Here is a 19,210-nt window from a genome sequence, read left to right as displayed (position 1 = left end):
AAAAAGTTAAGTAGTTGTTAACGTGATTTTTGTATACTTGTCATTTCGTCTGATGCGGTTTCGCTATTGTAACTGAGAACCGCTTATGTCTATAAGTAACAATTTATTGAGCATTTTGTCACAGATCCCAAGAACTATTGTTAAAGCTAAACAAATATGCTGATTCCTACACTGTGCTGTGCTGATATCGGAAAATTAAGCAATTAATAAGTTGAAGTGTATTGGTGTACAAGGGATAAATTTGTAGAAGTCCGAACTAAGTTCTGTTCGAAAAAGTGGAAGATTTAGTAATTATAAATCGTTATTATTACTGTTATATTCAGCAAAGATCGTTTTAAGAAATACCAGCCAATTTTCATTAGAAGGTTTGGGCTAAGGTTCCGTGGATGCCCCCCTGTGATCGGAAGAACATAAAGCTGTTTTAAATGCTATTTTCCTAATTACTTACGGCTATGTTAATACACCTTACGGGTTCATTCGAGGAGACAATTCTACCAAATGCAAAATTTATAGGTAAAATACGATCTGAAACATTTTTCGTGAAGGATTGAAAGTGTGGATAAAAGTGGTTGCCGTCAGTGCACAGCATATTGAAATGAATTTTGAGTAATAGTGAAGGCTGTATGTGTAGGTGTGTTCTTCCACTAACCTCGTTTATGCGTATACCTTCCATCACTGACGCGCCTGCTCCGTACGGATCCACCCCCTCGTTACCGCTTAGGCCCTCCTGCTGCGCTGTTCCCCTGAGTCGGTTAGATAGAATTCATGCTTTTTATGGTCACCTAGCAGAAATTGGTTCGTATTTTATGCACTATAGTTTTTATACCATGTGTCCACGCTGTATTTCTTAAGCCCTCCTGAAGTCAATCTGCAAGTAGTAATGGAGCTCCTTTATTTAGTGCATGCTCTGCTAAAAGAAGTGCAAAGCTTTGACCTAACCTGAAAATGTAAGAAATATGTCAAAGTTTGGTAGAACCGTCTGCTCGAGTAATGTCTACCTTACTCATAATTACTTCTGTTTTTTTTTCCTTAAGTTGCAATTGTATTTAGCAAGTATTTGTTAATTTCCTACATTCTGTGGTAGTAATTAACAATAGTCAGAAAAAGGTGCAGTTTTACTATACGGATCCATAATAATTTAATAGAGTAGTGTGTAAGTAATGGAAATATGGTGTGCCCTTACCTCTGAGATACGTATTTAGGTGGAAATGTAGAAATGAAAGTCGAACCTAAAATGCACGTAACTTTCCATGAGGCAATTGTAGATAAATGTGTAATTTCTGAAATATTTGTGATAAAATACAACAAAGTTTATAGAAATCGTCAGCAGAAAGGAGTGGTAACATGTGCAGATGTCGGCAATAGATTTTTAGTGCCACCTTATTCTTGTGTGTATTGTGAAAAAGGTAGAAAACAACAAGTCCTGCGGGGCTTTTAACCTCCCCCCCCCCTCGCTCTCTCGGTTATGTTCTGTTAAACTAGCATTAGAGCTTTTTAGTGGCCACCTCGCACAGGCTTGAGTTTTGCAGAAGAACTGTTAAAGTGAATGTGCACCTCAAAAGTGATTGCTGGAGTTATAGAAAGTGAAAGGAGTATATTTTTTATGAATTTCTGTGTTGTTCCGTATGGTGAAACTGTACACAAAAATTGTAACTTTACGGTTAAAATGAATGAGTGCATATGAAAGAGCATTGCGAGGGTTATTAAATTCAACTTACAAAGAAATTTATCAGAATGTAGGAAACCAGTTTTTCATGTTTACAATTATAAACCTTTACAAGCGCTATACTAAGGCTGCAGTAAATCAGTGCATATCAAAGATGACTGTGTAATACACCAATTTCCTCCACAGAGTATTTCTGAATGATGTAGCAAGACTAATCATAACAAGTGCTCTACACTATGTGATTTATATATGTAGTGTTCCCCCCCCCCCTATCCTTGTCTTTGCGCAATGCCTCAGTTGCTGACGCACCTGCTCCCTGCCGACGCACTCCACGCTGAGGGGCGTACCCTCCTACTTCGGTCCTGCCCTGACTCGTTTAGATAGTTTTGGCGCTTTTAATACCCACCTAGCACAAGTTGGGTTGTGTTTTTGCACAGTCATTTTTATGACAAATTCGAACGTGTATTTATACCCGTTAGAAGAAGTCCATGTAAAATGAATCTTCACCCATGAATGCAACTCGTACCCCAAGAAATCTTCTGGAACACTGCGAATGATTTTCATGATGAAATAATTGCATGTTGCGAGGAGCATACTGAAAATCGTGAGCGACATTTTTTCACAGCTGTAATTTTTATTTGTAAGTGAAACCATTATATCATCTCAATCTACAGACCTTTCTTTCACTTTTCCACATAATCATTTTTTTTTTTTTTTTCACAGATTTTTCCCATTGTTTTGCAAGTTTGAAAATGCCCTTGCTGTAGAATCCCATTCCGGCTGCCCGTAGACAGTGACGCACTGCTTACCGAATATAATCTTTTCCTTCACAGAACTGAAAAGATGGTAGTTCGAGGGTGCCATGTCGGGGCTGTAGGGAGTATGTGGAAGTGTTTCCCACCCAAATCTCCTGATCTGCTGCATAGTGGCACATGCAGTTTGCGAACGCGCATTATCGTGTTGAAGGATGGTTTTACCAGGACGTTTATCATACAAAGCACGACGGAGCTTCAAAAGTGTGTGGATATAGCGGGCAGAATGTATGGTTTGTCCATTCTCAAGAAAGTCAAACAGAATGCAACCCTGTGCATCCCAGAAGATGCTCCCCATAACTTTTTCTACCGATTGCACTGTCTTCGCTTTTTTCTTTAGTGGCGAATTCGCCATTCCATACTCTGTCGTTTTGTTTCAGGTTCATAATGATGGAACCAGCTTTATCTCCAGCCACAATACTCAAGAAGTAGGGTTTGAAAAAACCCGGGCTTTTTTGAAAAAGCCCAACCCACCTGGGCCCATATGGGTTTTTTCGGGTATTTTCGGGTTTAATTGGGTTTTTTCGAAATGTTTCAATGTCTTTGGGGTAAAAGTGTTAAAATGTGATTTATATTTCAAGATTGTCATTGTCACAACTTGCAACAATTTTCTACTCGGTGCTGTTTTGAAAAAATGACCGCCATTTTGAAATTTTACATTCAATCGCCGAGAAAATCTATACAGCAAATTTAGCATATCTCGTGCTTCCACCGTCAAAATTTCAACTTAAAAGACTGAAAATTGCGCTTCGTAGCGTGGATACTCTCTGGTTTGAAAAAATGGCTGCCATTTTGATATTTTACGTTGGTATGCCACCAAAATGTATACAAGAAATTTACAGTGTCTCGTGCTTGTACTCTGAAAATTTTAACTTAAAAGGCCGAAAGTTGTACCCTGTAGTGTGTGTGGTAGAGGCAGACAAACGAGTTGAGCTGATTTTGTGTTTAACGTCCCTTTCAGCAGCTAGGCTATATGAGACGGGACCTACTGATTAACCTGGAATCCGAACCACATGAGTTCCCTCCGAGAAGCAATCCCGGGTCCCACGCCGAAGACGCGTACATTAACGGCATAGCCATGAAGGAGCTCGGCAGACAAACGAACAAATGTAGATCAAGTCATCCAGAAGCCTGACTGACGTTCGCCAAATATGAATACCAAAAGGGGTCTATTAATTTAAAACAAAGATACAATTCATGTTGTATGAAATAAATAAATGTTTTAAAATGTCTTATGTGAAATTAACATCTTCCAGTGTAAATAAATCTGTCATATTTTCTCAATGAGAATACGGGACACCTCAGATCCCCTCCCCCTCAACTTTCTAACACAATGCAATGAACTGTAGTCTGGTTATGAACAAAAGTATAATAGGTCGCGGTGGCTCAGTGGTAGAGCGTTCACTTCTAGTGCATGGGGCTCTTAGTTCGATCCCAGCTCGCGCCAAGTGAGCTTTGTGGTGGACAAACACCTTGTGTGGGGGTTTCTCGGGATTCTCACGTTTCCTCCCACTTTCTTCATTCCGTCATTTCATTCATTTCTCATCATCACCGTCACCTTGAGCATAGCAGGCATAACCATGAGACTAAAAGATTTCATTTTATTTAATTTATTTTTCAAGAATATAATAGGCGAAAGTTCACTAAGCAGCAGCTGCTTTTCTCTGTTCTTACCCTGCAATTAATTGTACAGACTGAAGATGCTTAAAAATTTAAGATGTGCTATAAAAATGCTTTACAGGAAAACAATATGCGAATTATTTAAATCAGTGGTGCAATCTACCTTCAATATTCATCGCGCGTTTAGCAATATTTATTTACATGGCTGTATTTGCCAAAATTACGTTCGTCAGTTTAATCTGATTGATTTTTCTCCTTGTGTCGTGTGTAATTGTCAGGACCAGAGTTACATTTTTCTAAGACCTGGACCAAAGCACAATTCTGTGTCCCTAGCCTCTGAAAAGGATTATAATTCTTGTTAACTTATCTAATGTGTTGCTGGAGAAAAGTTCAGTCATCTTCCCTGTGTTTGTAAATGTAAAAACACTAAAAGCCAGCTTTTTTTTTATTATTATTATTATGCTCCGAAGAGTATTCGAGTTTTCGTCAAGTGCAATGGAAAAAGTAGCATTGCAAATTTCGCTCGCTATCAAGCCGAACAGGATGGCGTACTGTTCATTCACTGATTACAGGATTCCCAGCCAATGTCAGATTTTTTTGTTTCACTTTTCGAATAAGCTGATGTTGATAGCAAAAATGGAACGGAGTTAAAATACGGGTCATTTTCCTGTCCCGACTAAATTTACGGGGACGCGGGACTGTCACGTTTTTTACGGGACGTATGGCAGGCTTAAGCGTAAAATAAATAGTTTTATTGTTGAAGTATTCATTTCCGATCCTTCTGCGTTTAATTCGGGAATTTCCCGAGCACTTCTTTCACGGCGTGTACATAAAATCTTCCACTAGTACGGAAATTTGAACTCAGCACTTGAAATAGTAAGCGTTACATAGTCTTCGGAACCCCGAGAATTAAGCTTCTTAAATTTGACAAGAATTTTTACGCTACTGATGGTGTTGATTCTACAGAATGCTTATTTGAAGAGTAGCAACAAATGACTGAACTAAACTGTTATTGTTGGAAAACCAAATTTTAGTTAAAGAAACTTCTGTTTTACATCAAAGGTAAGAAATAACACTAATAGTTTTACTAATGTATTTACATATGTATTATTAGTATCGGCACCTATGACCTTAAACCCGTCAAACGTATGAGTGATAATGTTCCTCGGTTTCGCCAAGTCGACGAGCACAGTATTCACGGAAAATATTTTCTAAAGTACAAAATTGCTTATTTTACTTCAAATAGGCTATAAGCATAATCCATACATTAATTTGTTATATAACTATCTCAAGCTAAGGTAAGTTTTTTTTTTTTTTTTTTTTAATCATTTAGGGCATTCAGAACTTTATAAAGGTCTTATGTAGAATGTTGTTGTATACCTTAACGTGAAAGCCTCTAATTCGCCTAAGGAAAGTTTAAAATCTGATAAAAATCACTTATAATGTGATCACCTTAGTTGTACCAATAATATACTAACAAATAGGTAAAAAACCCAGGTGGGTTTTAAAGTGGGTTTTTTCAGGTGGGTCCAACCCGAAAAAACCCACCGGGTTTTTTCGGGCTGGGCCCACTTGGGCAAACCTTAAGTCATCACTTTCATGTCGAACTTTCTGAAGAAAGGTTTGGGCAATGGTTAATCTCTGACGTTTGTGGTTCTCGGTTAATAAACGGTGGACCTAACGGGCAAAAACCTTCCGATAATCTAAGCTGTGAATCATTTCTTGCACAGCACTATGTCGACACCAAGTTTTGCAGTGATTTCATTCACATTATACGCATATCTCCCTTAATCAGCTCATCAATCCTTACCTTGTTGCGTTCCGTGGAGGCAGTTCGAGGGCGTCCTCTGCGAGGCTCATCTTCGATACTCGTGTTTCCACACTTAAAATGTTTCATCCAGCTCGTAACACTGCTGGCACGTATCTCCATAGGGCACTGCAGTCTGCGATGTTTTTTCAGAAGCAGATTGGTTCTCTTTAACAAGAAATTCAATCACAGCACGCTGTCGAAACGAAACATCGCTGCCCGCCAGAAAAGTCTTGTAGAGTTATTTGTTTCACTTACATCTAAATATTACGGTTGTGAAAACATATTGCTCACGACTTTCAATATGCTCCTCGTATAAGATAGCAGGTACTAGAAATATGTAGTCATTTTCAGAGCACATCAGTTTGCACGCATGTTATCAATCTGTACGCAGTTATTTTGGCGTACGCCAGGGTAGCATTAGTTCAGACTGCATTAGATAGCCTAATCATTTAAAGTGACAGAAATGCTTTTTGAATTAGATTGACTATTCTTAGTCTGAACCCTTACAGTAGCCTTCTCTACCTACATATTCATTCATATTGTATTAGTGCACCAAAGTAGTTTCTTTCCTCTGTCCATTGTTGCGAATTCGTGTCATATTCATGTTGTATATATGAGATATAAGATCCCAATGTATTTTGATACTTGTACGTACAATCCTGGTGTGAAGGTTCATGTATTCCTTCCTTAGATTTTATAAATTAATGCCTTCCTAAAATAAGATAGTACCGAGCCCTGAAGGGGCGATATATTTTGGAGTACTCTGGAATCAATCTTCACCTTTCTCTTCTGCCTTTCTAAAATAAGATAGCATCGAGTCCTGAAGGGGTGATAATTTGTGGGGTGCTATATCGAGTGTTGCTGGAATCAAGCTTCACCTCTGTCTTCTGCCTTTCCAAAATAAAGCACCGAGCCCTTAAGGGATGATATGTAGTGGGGTGCTATATCGAGTATTGCTGAAATCAGTCTTCACTTTCCTATTCTACCTTACTAAAATAAGATAGCACCGAGTCCTGTAGGGGTGATATGTTGTGGGGTACTATATCGAGTGTTGCTGGAATTCTTTCCTATTGGTGGAACCTATTTCTTCTCTGTTGCATCACACTTCCTATCTCAGTTACTAAGAAATTGCGTTTTGAAACACTGACACATTTTGCTTTGTTACCTGTTTAGTATGGTTTTATTACGCATCTTCTTATAGTCCAGGTTAAACTTCATTTTACAGCGTAATTTGTTACTGTTCAGTGATAACCTTTCTTACCTTTTTCGCCTCTTTGATGCTTAAATCTCGTATCTTTATTTGAAAGAAAAATACGACTCTTACTTTTAAAATGTGATTTGTGTATTACTTCTACCCCTGACGTGTGGGGTTCTTTATTTGATTATTGATCCCGAAAACTGGTTTTGGTGGTGGACAAACATGGTGATCTTGGGTTTACTAGGAATTTTTTAAATTTTGCCCCACTGTCTTCATTCTTTTATTATCACCGTCTTCTTTAGCCTTGGTATATAATCATGGAACGTTAAAAAATGTTCCTCTACTTTTTTCATTTCCTAATTTCCTCTACTAATCAGACCTAAAAAAAGAACTATTTTATGCTAAATTTCATAGCAATTTTATCGTTTGCCAGGGGAAAAATTGGTATTTTTACAATGCAAGAATAATGCTGATGTTTATTATTAAGTTATTAATATGTTATTATGTTTAACAATATAATTATGTTAAAATAACCCTACGCATTTTAAACTAATAGTGCTTGCCCACTGAAAGAAAGATACATTTCTTCTAAAAGCATTCTTTCCTAGAATTTCAGTAGCTTATATTTATGTACATTTAATCACTTCTTACTTAATTACGGATCACACTGGGCACCATTTAAGACTACATAAATAAGAAACTGCGCATTTGCTGCTTGTTTCTTTTCTTTCCTTTGAGGTTGACCTCCGTTAAACTGAAGATCACAATTGCATAAGCTATCTTCATTTGTTTAATTGTATTCACATCAGATTTTCCGTACATTGCACAATTTAATGCAATATATGTTTTATGTATAAGTCCAGAAGGTAATTTCCAACCCGGGGATAATCCAAACTTAACATTCTTTCATGTATTCTTTAACATTGATTTTTCTGTTGTGAAATTATTTTACACGATAACTACACGATCGCAATAGTTTTATCTAAACATTTCTTTGCTATTTATAGAGTAAAGCTTCGAGAAAAGCTTAGTAATAAAATAGTCCCATGTTAAAATTCGTGGAGAATACGAGAATGTGAATTCAACACAACTGGTTCGTTTACACTCTAGAAAGTAAGATTTTTGTGGAATAATTTTTGAAATTTATTCACTAAAACGGAAGTAGTTTAAATTAAGCAATATTTCCGGTATCGATATTTACTTACATAGATCAAGAATAATGAGAGATACGGGGGGAACGTTTCTTTCTTTTTTTTTAAAATAGATTCAACGCCCCAAGAATAGGTTTCACCTTCTCTATTAATACTCTATTGAACCCGGAAGTGGTAGAAATCAACTATATCCGGTTTCAGTTTTGATTGCCATAAAGCCAAAACGGTAATCAATAGGGATAGGCTGTTTTTAGTAATCGATTCGGAATCTCAATGAAAGTTTCCACTTCAACTAAAACTAAAAGTGTAAAGAATTTACTAGGGATTCAGCGTTGATCGCCATAGAGAAAAAACGGTAATAAGTAGCGATAAATGGTTTCTTGGAATCCATTCAGCTCTTTAAAAATAAAAAAAAGTAATACTACCAAAGTGCTAGAAATTTTGTACTCATAGAGAAAAAATAGCAAGTTACGCCGGGATGTGGTTTTCTGGAATAGAATGTGCTTCCCAAACATAGATTCAGTCTCCTCCGTTAACCTCTAATTCAAACCGGTAGTGATAGAAATCAAGCGTTTGCTGTTTTAACGTTAAGCACCATAGGACAAAATTAGTAAGATATATCAGGAAGCGGTTTTTTCGAACTCGATTCAGCTCCCAAGAAAACTACCATCTCCACAGTTAACATTGTACTTAAACACCGGAAGTGTTGAAATTTACCAGTAATTCCTGTTTCAACGTTGATCACGATAATAGCCACGGTGGTTTCATTGGTAGAACTCTCACTTCTGGTTCATATTGGGTCCCTGGTTCGATCCCAGCCTGCACCAAGTGAACTCTGTTGTGGACAGATACTGTGTGTATGAGTTCTCCTTTTCTTTATTCCACCATTATCTATCTTAACATCACCATCTCCCTTAGCCTCGGTGCGTATTCGTGGGACGTTAAATAAAAACTTTGATCACGTTGTAATAAAAACGTTGATTACAAGACTATAATAGATAGCGAGAAAGAGTTTTATAGAATTGATTCAGAGTCTCAAGAACAAACTGCTGAATCCAGAAGGTGTAGAAATATACAAGTACTTCCGCTTTCAATATTGATTTCCATAAAGCAAAGATGGTATAAAAGATATCGAGAAGCAGTTTTGCGGTACAGATTCAGCTTGCAAGGAATAGGTTCCATTTCCTCTGGTACCCCTTTATTCGAACTAGAAGTGGTGGAAATCAACGTTTCCGGTTTCGGCGTACAACAAAGTTGGTAATAGGTAACGCCAAATGTTTTTTTTTTTTTTTTTTTTGGAATCGACTCATGGTCTTAACCCTTATCCGGGCAACCTGGGCCTCCCAGGCCCAGTAGCTTCATATTTTTCTTCGAATTTCTTAATAACCATAAATATTTCGATGCCATAAAATTCTGAATTCTTCTATCTTTAGTCGAAGTTAAAGTTATGAACATATCGAGTTGGTAAGGCCCCAGTTGCAGTCTACGTTACAAAAATAGCTTGCCCGGATAACGGTTAAGAAAAGATTGTATCTTCTGCTGTGTCACTGTACAAAGAATGGAAGTGGTTGAGATTTACTACGACTTCTGAAGTCCAACCATAGACCAAAAATTGTAAAATATTGTGCGTTATGACTTTTTGATACGGAGTCAGCGTCCCGTATTGAAGCCGGAGTGGTGGAAATCAATGGTTTCCCGTTTAAACGCTGATCACCATAGCGGAAAGTGGAAGAGGTACCGGGAAGTAGATTTTTTTTGTATATATTCATTATCACAAGAATGGTTTGCTCTCCGACTTTACTCCTCTATTGCAACCAGAGATTATAGAAATCTATTTTGGTTTTATTATTTATTCCATAGATTGAAAATGTTAACAGAAAGAAAATATTTTACATATGGATTCAGTATCCGAAGTACATATTTTATTTCAGTTTTGTTCTACTGAAACCCGAAATAATAAGAGATAGTTGATCCTTCGGTTTCAGTATTGATTCCTATATGGAAATACTTGTAATACTTAGCAGGAAACCTTTTTTGCTTGGGTCGTCGTCAGATCCCATGTCTCACATTATATCTTTAATGCAGCCGGCACTTATACGTCCCTTTCAATATTGAATAAGTCTTCTGTGTTTTTACAACTGTGACACGAAACTCGTTTGTTTTCTTACATAAAGATTCCGTTTGCGCTAGAAGAACTAGATGAAAGTCTTCCTGTATTGATTTTCGCCCTAAGAATCTACAAAAGATGAAAAAGATGATTTATAATTTAATACATGTGTTTTAATGTACTATGTTGTAAAGCTGTATACTTTTCTTATATCCATATTCTTTATAACAAGGCGCTGAATCTTTATTTTTTTTAAAAAAATAACACACTTCTTGATAAACAAGATTCGAACCCGTGCTAAAATGATAACTTGTTTATAGATCTGCTACGCTTACCACTGTACCCTAAAGATATGACTTCAGTCTTTGTTTTATTTTACTGTCTTGATGATCATGCGACCTATACGGATCATATTCTACCAAATATGACAGTTTTTAAAAATTTTTATGTACTATTTATCTTTATCATCTGTTATGACTGTTTTCTATATGCCAGTTATATACTTGGTTCCCAACAAAGGGCTGTTTATTTTGTAAAACTACGCATGTTATTCTGTAAGAATGGAGAGAAAGTAGATTTCCCTGTAAGCACAAATCCAAGGGGCGTAAGGTTCTAGGTTCGTTTTTGCGGATTTAGTCTCTGGAAGTCAATCCAGCTTCTTCGCAACAGAAGTGTACAAAATCGTTTATTTCTTCCATTTATATCATATGCCATGGGGTGGGTACCGAAGTGGGGATTTCGCCGCCATCTTGAATTCAATATGGCATGTATTTAGCTTGACGAAAAGTCTTGACAATTTCATCCTATTCCCGCTTCCGTTTTAAAGGTTAGAAGTAGAAATACTCCTCCATAGAAATACCTGTAAAATCATTTTACCTCGTGTTCGGATCAAAGAGTAAAGTTAATCTCTAACGATAACATTCTCCCAAAATTGTGGGCACGTAAGGCATAGCAACACAGTGTTTTCCTCAGGGTTCTGAAAAACACAGCCCAATGAGTTTTATTGGTCAAAATTGAGCTTTATCAAATTTTGTACGTATATTTAAAACCATATGCCTACTCAAAATACTATTTAAGCATTCATGGTCTATTGTCTTTATGAAACTATGTGATTCCATGGGGGGCCGCACTGGCTCACCTCTGGTACGGGTTCCTGGTTCTATCACAGCTCCCGCCGGGTGGGTTTTTTGCCAGACAAACACCGTGTGCATGGTTTTTCTCGGGGTTCTCCGTTCATTCCACTTTGGCCATACCACAATTATCATTCATCTCATCATCGTCTCCCCAAGGCCCGGTCAGTCATTAAACTAAACTTAAAATAACGTTGAAAAAAAAAAAAAAAAGAACGTCGTACAGATGGATCCGTGAAGTCCCATCCGCGTTTCATAGGACACACTTTGTGCCTTTGACACTCGCTTATATTTCGATTTCTAGTAAGAAGAAGGTAGACAGTTTTGTAGAGTAACCAAGAGGTGAATAATTCTATATAAATGTAGAATAAATAAAATTCCTCATTACACTCAGGGGTCAGTTTCCTAAGCCAGTCGTTATGACGGAAGGTTCCTTTAGTTTCACTCAAAGCACATCAGGCAAATATTGGGATACTATCTCAAGTTCAGGTTTTTTCTTCTAAATAGAGTTTTTTTTTTTTTTTTGAAAAACTGAAATGTTGGAAATGTTTTTTAAATTCTCAGTTCCAGTTTCCAAATTGCCTTCTTACAAGGATTTACTATTAAAGGGTATTTATGGCATACGATAATTGTACTATGCGTCACCTGCTTCACTAGGTACACGAGATGAATTCGAGACTTTCATGATTTGATTACCGTTAGTGTCGAGACGAAAGAGGTATATCCTTACAAGTAAAGGGTCCAGATAGATGAATCGAGTTGCGGGATGAGATATAGTGCGCCTGATAGAGGATGTAAAAATATATAAATGTGCAAAGTTATAGCGGCTGAGCGCGATAAGAAACTGAGGGGAGGGGGTCAAAGTTGATGGGAGAAGGGCTATGCTATGTTATTGAAATGCATCAAATAAATTATTGAATCGTGAAAATAGTGAAAGATAGACAATGCAACCGGCGGTAGTTTCACATATTAGCAAAAGAAGAATGGGCAGAGTAGATCTCGGACCTGCGCCGCCATCTTGAAATTCGCCATTTTGAAATTAAAAATTACTGATGTGATACGTCAATTAGGGCCAGCATGTTCTCAAACAGTCAATTATGAACTTTAGTGACCATTATCTGTTCGTTTTTGGAACATTTAGGATCATCTTTATAGTTATTTACGGAAATCTGAGAGACAAATATTCATATGTTGCAAGTTTAGATTGCTACGAAAACACATATAAGTTAAACATCTACAAGTCAAGAAAACTAACAGTGAAATTTGATATCCAAGTTGTATATTATTACATGATTATTAATATCAAATTTCATTGTTGGATATCAAATTTCACTGTTAGTTTTCTTGACTTGTAGATATGTTTAACTTATATGTGTTTTCGTGATAATCTAAACTTTCAACATACGAGTATCGGTCTCTTAGATTTTCGTAAATAATCCTAAATCTTCCAAATAAGTCCAGATAACGGTCACTAAAGTTCATAATTGACTTTTTGAGAACATGTTGGCCTTAATTGATATAGCACGTCACTATCTTTCCATTTGAAAGGATAACTCAGATTTCAAAATGGCGAATTTCAAGATGGCGGCGCAGGTCCGTGATCTACTCTACCCATTCTTCTTTTGCTAATATGTGAAACTACCGCCGTTTGCATTGTCTATCTTTCACTATTTTTACGATTCAACAATTTATTTGATGTATTACAATAACATAGCATAGCCCTTCTCTCATCAAGTTTGACCTCCTCCCCTCTGTTTCTTATGGCGCTCAGCCGCTATAACTTTGCACATTTACATATTTTTACATCCTTTATCAGGCGCACTATGTCTCATCGCGCAACTCGATTCATCCATCTGGACCCTTTACTTGTTAGTAATTTTCTTTCTTTTTTTAAAGTGAAGTATTTGCGATTTGTATTTAACTGATACACGGATAAAAGGATTTTATTATTTGTTTGTACTAAGTGTATACTACGAAAACAGAGTGAAGTACAAGGTGTACAACTTTGCTTCCGCCGTTTTTCCCCCCAAAATATGACGCTTTAATGAAAAGAATTGCTTGCCCAGGCATTATTCAAAGTATTGTCCATCGCTGGCCACTACTTTCTCCCATCTTTCGGGCAGCGTCGAAAAAGTGTTTCATCTTTGGAGGCGATCCACGAATCTATCCACTTTTTGACTTCTTCATAAGATCGGAAATGTTGGTCAGCCAGGTCATGCGCCATTGATCGAAACAGGTGATAATCAGAGGGAGCGATGTCTGGAGAGTACGGCGGGTGGGGTAGGACTTCTTTTCCAAATACGTTTTGACCACTTTTGCAACGTGGGGTCGAGCGTTGTCGTGCTCACAATCACTTTGTCGTGTTTCTCGCTGTATTGCGGCCGTTTGTCTTTTAATGCTCGGCTCAAAAGCATTAATTGCGTTCGATAACTATCACCTGTGATTATTTCACTTGGTTTTAACAACTTATAGTACACGACGTCGAGCTGGTTCCACCAAATGCAGAGCATGGTCTTGGAGCCATGAATATTCGGTTTGGCCGTCGACGTGGAAGCATGGCCGGGATATCCCCATGATTTTTTGCGTTTAGGGTTATAGTAATAAACCCATTTTTCGTGCCCGGTCACAATGCGATGCAGAAATCCCTTCCATTTTTGCCTCTGAAGCAACTATTCACAAACACACAAACGCCGTTCAGCGTCTCTTGATTTCAACTCATACGGGACCCAAGTTCCTTCTTTCTGAATCATACCCATGGCTTTGAGTCGTTTTGAAATGGCTTGCTGTTCACTCCCAATTATCGTGGGCGTTTGCATCCTTCTTGCTTGTAGAGATGAATCTTCGTGCAGTGAGATGGATTTGCTTCTCTTTCGCATACGGGTGACGTATGCACCCAAAGCAAAAACACTTATTTTCCATTTTCGTTTCTTCTTTCTTCCTACTCCTTTGTTCTGCTTTCTTCGCATGGGTACGTTTAACCTTTTCCGATATCTATTCTCGTTCTCGCTATATTCCACATAATCTCATTTTGACTCCATTTTTATGGCCTTATTTGATCCTTCCAATGCGCTTGTTGGCCGATATATATATATACAGGGTGGGTCATTGTAATCAATCCACGGAAATATCTGAAAAATGATAAAACATAGAAGAAATTTTTGAAGTACATGCTATATATTGCTAAGGGGAAAAAACAATTCCGCCAAAAGTACCCCTCTCCGCCCCCCGTAAATGGGGGTAACGGGGGGTAACTTTGAAATGTCAAATGGGAACATGGGTCGAGTAATACCTCGTTCGAAAGGTCTTGGAAAACTAAGTAACGCTGTACCGAAAGATGTTTCATATTGTGCACCAGTTTCAAAATGGCCACCATGATATGGTTCGGAAACTCCAGTACCCGTAGTATGAAAACCAGTAGCGTAGCGTTAAGTTTTGCAATGGGTAGACAGTATATTATATATATATATTTAGAGAGAGAGAGAGAGAGTTCAGTGCTCCACGATTATGCTCCGAGACTAAGGCAAATGGTGATTTGTTAGATGATAGTGGTGGAGTGACGACAGTGGGAGAGAACGGGAGAGAATCTCGAGAAAATCTACACACACAGTGTTTGTCTCGTATAAAACCAACTTGGTGGGATTTGGAATCTAACCAGGGACCCTACGCGTCAGAGGTGACTGCTCTACCACTGAGCTACCGATGCATCTCTTTAAATACTTGTTACAAAAAGTTCCCATTTTTACATTATCCCATAATACCAATAGCTTTAGACTTCGATTTAACCCGATCATTTTCTTTCTTTATTTATTTTGGAATTATTTGCAGTTTAAAACCTCATATCAGTATTGAGATAGTTTGACGTCTCTTGTAACCTGAAATCCACATGTTTATACTCCACATATATCCAAATATATGAAAATTATCAATTATATAATCTATTATTTGGGGTCGCGGTGGCTCAGAGGTGCATGGGGGTCTTTGGTTCCATCCCAGTTCGCGCCAAGTGAATTTTGTGATGGACAAACACCGTGTGTGTGGTTTTCTTGGGGTTCTGCCGTTTCCTACCACTTTCTTCATTCATTTCTCATTATCACCGTCTCCTTTAGCTCAGCTGACATAACCGTGGGACGTAAATCTCAAAGATTTCATTTCATTTTTAATCTATTATTAGAAAGAGCAGACACATGGTTCAAAATATCGTATCGATATCCAGAACCTAATAAAATTTTGAGTTTAAGGTTTTTACTTCTTGATGAAAACCTCTGAGTGAATAAAATTATAGGAGCTCTGTTTTAATAATAATTTCCGAAAGGAACATTTTCAATGTAACAATTTTTACATTTTCATATATACAGTATATGTGAAACTCCTAACAAAGTTTCGTTAGAAACTAATTTTCGCGGGGTTGCAGTACTATATATAATATACAGAAAACTAATTTCGATAAACACATTCCTTAACGATTAAATTAAACCAGTATATCGATATAAATTTATTCTGACAAATCTCGGTATATACACTAAATACATTAAATTGAATTAATAATTTAGTTTTCCAATCATTTGATTTGCGCATAATAAATTACTAACTCAGAGAGACCCAAATAAAAATTTACCTAACGATTTTAAAACCAACAACAAAATAGCAGACTACAAAATCTCCTGCCCTTGCTTTTGTCTTTCCCAGTGTTGATACACTCTGGTATTGCGATACACGTTGGCCGCCATGTGCATAAGTCTGATGCACAAATAGTGGGGTACAAAATACCCCGAAATATGGCTTGGCGGCTAACGTGTTAAACTGAATGAATATGGTATCACTGCTACTGAGACATTTTGCCCGATGTCTCTTTGCTAGGTTGTTTTAGCGAGTGAGAAGCCTACAGCCACATGCGCGCGCCGCTTTCAACTGTATTTGTTCCAGCCGCGTTGAGACATATTTCTTGTTGTCTCTGTGCTGCCAGTTTGACGGAGATAGAATTTTTCTTCCCGAGTTTTGAAAAGTAAAATTATTTAGAAATTTGACTCTACTACTATTCTTATTAACCAAGCTATCGCTGGCCCTAGTATTTCTATATTTTTCTTCAACAAGAAATGAATATTAGTTCTTATTAATAAGGAAATTCTCAAGCTATGTTCTTTTAATTTGAAAGGGTAGACAGTGTCTCAATGTCTCATAGCACTCTACGCTACTGATGAAAACCATGGAAGGTAAATGAATGGAACAAAATTGAAATACGTAAATATCATAGGGCATATCGAATGGTGTGGTCCCTGTGATCCAAGCGGCCTCCCTGAAGGGGTCTTGGGGGCTAACTTCAAAATTTCAATGTCCGACCGGACTTCATGGATAGAGAATCGGTGCACAGAGTTAGTGCGAATGGCCATATTTACATTTTGATTAATTACTAGCACTCATGTCATACTGTGAGCTTGAGGGACGAAACGTTGTGTACGTATATCCTCGAAATGCTTTCTGAATAACCAGCACGCATTGCATAAAAGTTTCTGTGGGGACGGAGATTAGCAAATTCACACGTTTGTAAGTTCCAGCAACTGCATTATTCGACAACTTCTTTCGTATAACGTTCCTTCTGTTTTCGCATCAAATCATACCCAGTCATACAGATATGCGTTATCATTCAAATAAAATTTCACCTTTTTTTAGTCACTACAGCGACATCCTTACAAACAAATGTTTCAACCACTCCATACCTATGTGTAAGGTAGCCTTAATTTGCGAATTAAAGTAGAGTTCTCATTTGAACTTTCACTGTTACGTTCCACCCGACTCACATACAGACCGCAGGGCGAGATTATTTTGCAGGACTTGGATTTCTCTATATACATTATGGCAATTGTACTCTAATATTTTTTATATCTGTTGTATTATTCTCGAGCCTTGGAACGTCTCCGTGGTTTTCCTATTTATTTTTTGTTATTTTCATTTATGTCTAACCGTATTCATACTATGGGCACTAGACGTTTTCTTAGACACACTCACCATGTCTTGGCGATCATTTTGAAAACGGTGTCTCTTGTCGAAAATATTCTTACAGAAGTTGTTTGATATTAATTTGTCTATGTAACGTGATGTTACTCGCTTCAAGTTGCTATTTGAAATTTTCAAGTTGACCCAGGATGCCTTTCAGTTGGTCCTGGGAGTCACCCCGACAACACCTCTCGATGTGCCTTACGTCAGTTAGCTACTCCAGTTTTTCTTCTGTTGATTTATCTCCAATCGCTTTCATACTGCGGGTACTAAACCTTTTCTCTGACACGGATACTATGTTTCGGCGGCCTTTTGAGAACACTGCCATTTCACCTCAATCGTTTTTTCCTGCAAGATGTTTGATTTTGCAAGATTTATCGAACGAGGTACCACTCGACTCATGTTACTATTTGAAATTTTGAAGTTAGCCCCCAAGACCCCTTCAGGGAGGCCACTGGGATCACAGGGACCACACCATTCGATATGCCCTATGATATTTACGTATTTCAATTTTGTTCCATTCATTTACCTTCCATGGTTTTCATACTACGGGTACTGGAGTTTCCGAACCATATCATGGTGGCCATTTTGAAACTGGTGCACAATATGAAATATCTTTTGGTACAACGTGACTTAGTTTTCCAAGAGCTTTCGAACGAGGTATTACTCGACCCATGTTCCCATTTGACATTTCAAAGTTACCCCCCGTTACCCCCATTTACGGGGGGCGGAGAGGGGTACTTTTGGCGGAATTGGTTTTTCCCCTTAGCAATATATAACATGTACTTCAAAAACTTCTTCTGTGTTTTATCATTTTTCAGATATTTCCGTGGATTGATTAAAATGGCCCACCCTGTGTGTGTATATATATATATACAGGGTGGGCCATTTTAATTAATCCACGGAAATATCTGAAAAATGATAAAACATAGAAGAAATGTTTGAAGTAAACGTTATATATTGCTAAGGGGGAAAACCATTTCCGCCAAAAGTACCCCTCCCCAACCCCCGGAAACGGGGGTAACGGGGGGTAACTTTGAAATGTCAAATGGGACCATGGGTCGAGTAATACCTCGTTCGAAAGGTCTTGGAAAACTAAGTAACGCTGTACCAAAATTTGTTTCATATGGAGCACCAGTTTCAAAATGGCCGCCATGATATAGTTCGGAAACTCCAGTAGCCGTAGTAAGAAAACCATGGGAGGTAAATGAATGGAACAAAATTGAAATACGTAAATATCATAGGGCATATCGAATGATGTGACCTCTGCGATCCCAGCGGCTTCCCTGAAGGGATCTTGTGAGCTAACTTCAAAATTTCAATGTCCGACCGGACAACGGTTCGGGCGTACGCTTGACCTACCCAATGCTGTTTGGAAGGCAGACTTCAGGGATAGAGAATTAGTGCACTCAGTTAATGCGGATGGCCACAGTCAAGGGAGCCCATAAGGGGGGCAAGGGGGGCTCTTGCCCCCCTAGAGGAAATTGTGCTTCGGAATATCGAAAACTCAATAGAATTTTTAGTATAGCTACAGCAAAATTTGAAACTATATTTGAAATGTCGCTTTTTCTTGCCTCCCTTGGAAACCACAACATGGGCGCTCTTGGCCACAGTTGCATTTTGATTTACTATTAGCACTCATGTCATATTGTGAGCTTGAGGGACGAAAAAGTGTGTACGTATATCCCCGAAATGCTTTCCGAATAACCAGCACGCATTGCATAA

General features: G+C 37.9%; 1 protein-coding gene across 4 annotated transcripts in view; it reads left to right on the top strand.

Annotated features, from left to right (window-relative positions):
• Nucleotides 1-19,210, top strand: part of foi (solute carrier family 39 fear-of-intimacy) — a 160,560-nt gene that overhangs the window by 577 nt on the left and 140,773 nt on the right. The window lies entirely within an intron of this gene.

This window comes from Thermobia domestica, chromosome 13, assembly GCF_964235325.1.
Source record: "Thermobia domestica chromosome 13, izTheDome1.hap1.1, whole genome shotgun sequence".
Taxonomy (NCBI): domain Eukaryota; kingdom Metazoa; phylum Arthropoda; class Insecta; order Zygentoma; family Lepismatidae; genus Thermobia; species Thermobia domestica.
Note: the sequence above shows the minus strand (reverse complement) of the source record. Positions and strands in the feature narration are given on the sequence as shown.